Source organism: Cyanistes caeruleus, chromosome 3, assembly GCF_971803275.1.
Source record: "Cyanistes caeruleus chromosome 3, bCyaCae1.hap1.1, whole genome shotgun sequence".
NCBI classification, from domain to species: Eukaryota; Metazoa; Chordata; class Aves; order Passeriformes; family Paridae; genus Cyanistes; species Cyanistes caeruleus.
Genome location: NC_141703.1, coordinates 88,894,706 through 88,899,039, shown reverse-complemented (window position 1 = coordinate 88,899,039; position 4,334 = coordinate 88,894,706).

Genomic DNA, 4,334 nt, shown 5'->3' with positions numbered 1-4,334 from the left:
GTTTTGGTGTATATTGAAATATTTCAGTTTGCTAAATGGAGGCAAAGCCATGACCATAGCTGTGTCTGAAATTCTATTCTTTGTGAGGAAATCATGAGGACTCTCAGTGCTTACTTGAACAATTCTGAGTTTATCATTCTGCAACCAAATCATTCAGACAGCGGATTTACTCAGCAAGCCTCTGGAGTTAGAACAGCAAACCTAAAGAAGGAATCAATAGCTTTGAAAGCTCCAGGCCTCTGAAGCTGGAGCCTAAACCAATCTGTACCAAATGGAAAGGGAAAGACAGAGTTTGCCAGGCACTTTTCCCAGTAGCACCTTATCTGCTAAGCCTTCTACTTCAAAACTCTCCCTTGAAAACAGCTGTTTCAGGCCACCAATGCAAACACAAGACTAGTTGCAGCAGTGCTCTGGCTTCTGACAGCGGTGAGCAAGGCTTTTGAGGATAAATAACACCCTCTTTGCTGGCACCACAGGCTGCCACAGGCAGCCTCCACCCTGCATTGTCACGGAGGCCTCAACCCTGGCAGCACATGCTGTGTGGTGGGTGGGTTGGAGTACTACAGCCCAACACAGCACCATGGAGGGACAACAGTGCTCTTACCCATCCACATTAGCGTCAAGTTTGGTCTTTAGGTTCCATAGGTTTTGTTGCTTTCAAAGAGGAAAATGAGAGTTTGAGGGTCCTTGTTCCGCTTCATCCCCATTTACCTCTGTGGCTTTCTCAGTCTTCTCCCTGTCCTCAGAATCCCTGAGCGGTTCTTCCCTCCCATTCCCTAAGGTTCCTCCTTCCAGAACTGTCTTAACCTTTTTTTTCCTCTTCCTTTGGTCCCTTTCATTTTTCTTCCAGGCCACCCATTATCCCCATCCTTTTTACCTCTGAGATTCCCAACTGAGGCAGGTTTCCACATTCCTCATCCTTGCTCCTGCTGAGTTTTAACCTCTTGAAAACAACCTCTCCCATATCCTTTAACCTGTTGCATCTGGAAGCTGGTGGTAACACAGCTGCAGCGGCAGAAGGGACCTCCAGCAAACTGCCCACTCCCAGGGCTGCCACTGCAGCCCCACAAGCTCTCACTCTGCTCCTCAGCTGCCAGGTCAAAGGGTGGGATTTCTTTTCTTTTTTTCGGGATAGCCATGAGGGTATTTTGAATATTGCATCAATTGCCATTCATTGGTTGTTCCTGAACTTCTCTGATCCAAAAGGAAAGGAAATCAAATGCAACTGTGTTGATCCCACGTTTGCTGCTTTTATCCTTCAAAAGGCATTTAAGAAGTCACGCGCATATGGCAGTGAAGAACCATCACAGAACAGGATCGCATGTTGCATAGTAAATATTGACAGATATGCAGCAGATTTCTGTCCCACTCCTTTCTTTTGCTCTCTCTCTCTTCCTCTCCTCATTCTTCTATCTCAACAGCCAGCCCTGTTTCTGCTTTCTTCCATCTGGCAGCTCTCACAATAATCTCACCCACCTGTTAAATGAGAGAACGTCAAGTTAAATTTACAGCAGGGCCTGGAAACAGGATGCTACAGAAAAGTATTTTAATTAAAATCCTCTAATTGAATGCATGCTTCCTTGTGAAAAGGGAGCTGCCAAGAAGGGCTTGATGTCACCACCTCTACCCCCATTTGCCACAAAAGGAGAGCAATTGAAACCAGCTCTCAAGGTGGAAAGAGGAAAGGGCATTTCCAGGGAGTTTTCCAGGGTCACCCTTGCAAAACTGTTGGATGGTTCATGAGAGGCTTTTGCCCTTTTGCCAGAATCAGAGGTGAAGATGGTACAACAGCTGCACTGCTTCTGCCAGGCACTTTGCAGAGTAAGAAGCTGCCACGTGTGTGTAAGGATGGGGCAAAATCTGTGTGAAACTTGAACTCTGGATAGAAATATGACAAATATAAATCATGTCTGATGTAGAGATCACCACTGCACAAACTCTCCTGGGAACACTGTGCTCTGCTTTGCTAGACAGTCAGGTGGGATTTTAAGACCTGGTTTGCTGCAGTTGCTGAGATAGATGCGAAAATGGATAGCAAAGGGTGGATATGGAAAGGAAAATGGAAAGACATATCAAAAGACAAATGTCTGGGGTTCCCACCCAGAGAATCTGGATGACCATACCTGATGCAGCTGTTTGGTAACTCCAGACACAGCCCAGAGAGAGAGACATAACAGGGTGGGTAGGTCCAAAGGGCCAAAGGTGGGAGGCAGGAGGAAGTATTTAGTGAGAAGAGGGAATTAGCAAGTGCTGTAGAACTGCGTCACTGCCATGTAACTCTAGCTCCTCTAAATACTATGCAAATCCATCAACACCATATACTTCCTGTAAGCATGAAACCTCTGACTTTTCTTTCCTTTTCTGACAGTGGTTAACTGTTACGAAAAGCGAGTTACGGAGGATAAAATGCACAGCACATGCCTCTACCTAAAGGCACAGTGATACTAGTAACACTTAGCGACATTCTGCAATATTTACAGGTTTTTCCATTAAGCTGCCCACAACACGTGGAGGGGAAGTTTGGCTCCACCTCATTCCTGTGCCTCCAGGCTGGTAAAGGTCATTTCCCGCAGGCCTCGGGTCACAGAGCAGAGAAGTTCCCGGCACCCTCAGGTGTTAGCCAGTCCTCTTTCCTTGACAACAGAGAATCCTTTCATAAAACACATTTATTTTACATTTTGATATTTTAATGCTTCATTGGCCTATTTAGAAATTGGAAAATCTTACATCCCCTCTTGAGAAATCTGGCAGGCACGTTTGGCTCGTGCTGGGAAAGCAAAACCACTGGCAAACCCTCCAGCCTTTGCTAAAATTTGAAAAGGACAGTCCAAGTGTTAAAGGCATTTTGAAAAGGCATTCCCTTTGGGAGTGCTGGGGACTCAAAGAATGAAGACCCAGAGAAGAGTAAATTATTTTTTTTTTTACCCCAAAAACTCTGGGTTGCTAGGATGATTTCCAAGACAAAAAATACAGCTCCCAAAAACGATGCACAGGTGAGTGATCTAGGGTAATGGAGACTAGAGAAGCCAAGGCTTTTGCCCTAAGTTTTTTGAGTCTCAGCTACACACTTAGCAGCAGCTCTGAGGAAGTGTTGTTGAGTGCAGTAGCAGTTTGCACACCAGGAGCAGCATTTGCCATTCTTCAGCAACTCACGTCACCAAATGTGCTCTGGAATGTGCCTGAGCATTGCTTTGGTGAAGAGGAGCAGAGCTGGTGGAGCAGGAGGGAAGGACCAGTACTGCTGATGTGGGTAGGGTAAGAGTAGGGACAGTGGCTGGGGAGAAGCTCTTCAGATGGATTGGAACAGAACTACTGGCAAAAGAGATAACTCTGCTAAGCAGAGCTCAAAATCTATATTTTCGTACACATAACATCTTCTGCAACCCAAGATAATGGCAATGTCTTAGATGCTTAGCATGTGTTTTAAAGGAACACCTAGTGAAAAATGTTCACTGGCTGAAGAACAATTCTAGCCTTAAACTAGCACATGAAAATGGAGAAATGCCTTTGAGAACTGAACAACGCTTTTGTAAAAACATTGCTTTATATCTGTATGGACCACAGTGTGCTACAAAAGATATTAAATGAGTTTGGACGTAGGGTTTGGAGCCTCAGTTGATAAAACATTTCTGTAGTTTGCAAAACTTGTGTTTTGTTTCCTAAGAAATCTCAGGAGTTTGCAGGCATACATTGAAATATTAAAATTCTGCCTAAAATCCTTTAAGTAACCCACAGCATCATGAGTGTTCGGCCATTCACCTAATTTGGACCATATGAACCTCGTAAGTAATTTTCAAGCAGTCAGAAGGCAGCAGCTCAGGAGCCAGAGACAGCAAAATAGAGCTGGTGCCACACTACAAGCTTTGCACAGTATGCTCGGAGTGCCAGGAATATCCTCTCCTGCCCAGTGGTTATCAGGCTGTTAAACTGATATATAAAAGAGTGAGAAGTGTTGTCACTTGCAGCTGGGATCAACAAGGCTGACTGAGCTCCAGAGCAGTGGCTATAAGTAGGAGAGTCAGTGTCATTTTCAAGGAAGTTTTAAGAGTGGAATAAAGATAGAAATGAAAGAAATAAACAGGGATTCAGAGGGAGCAAGACTGAAAGGAAATTCCCAGCAAACATTTAGACATTCCCTGATGCTTCTGATGGAGAAAGGGTAAATGTGAGTTGTTCCAGAGACTGTGTAAGACACTGTTGCTGTTCCAATGAAGGAAACATTCACCTGGTAGTGCCCAGCTGAGGAACTGTCTGCAAGGGCAGGTGAGACAGATCAATGGGCGGCTGTTTTGGGTCTCCTGGTAAAGCTCGGCCCTGTGCTGCAGCTGACCTAG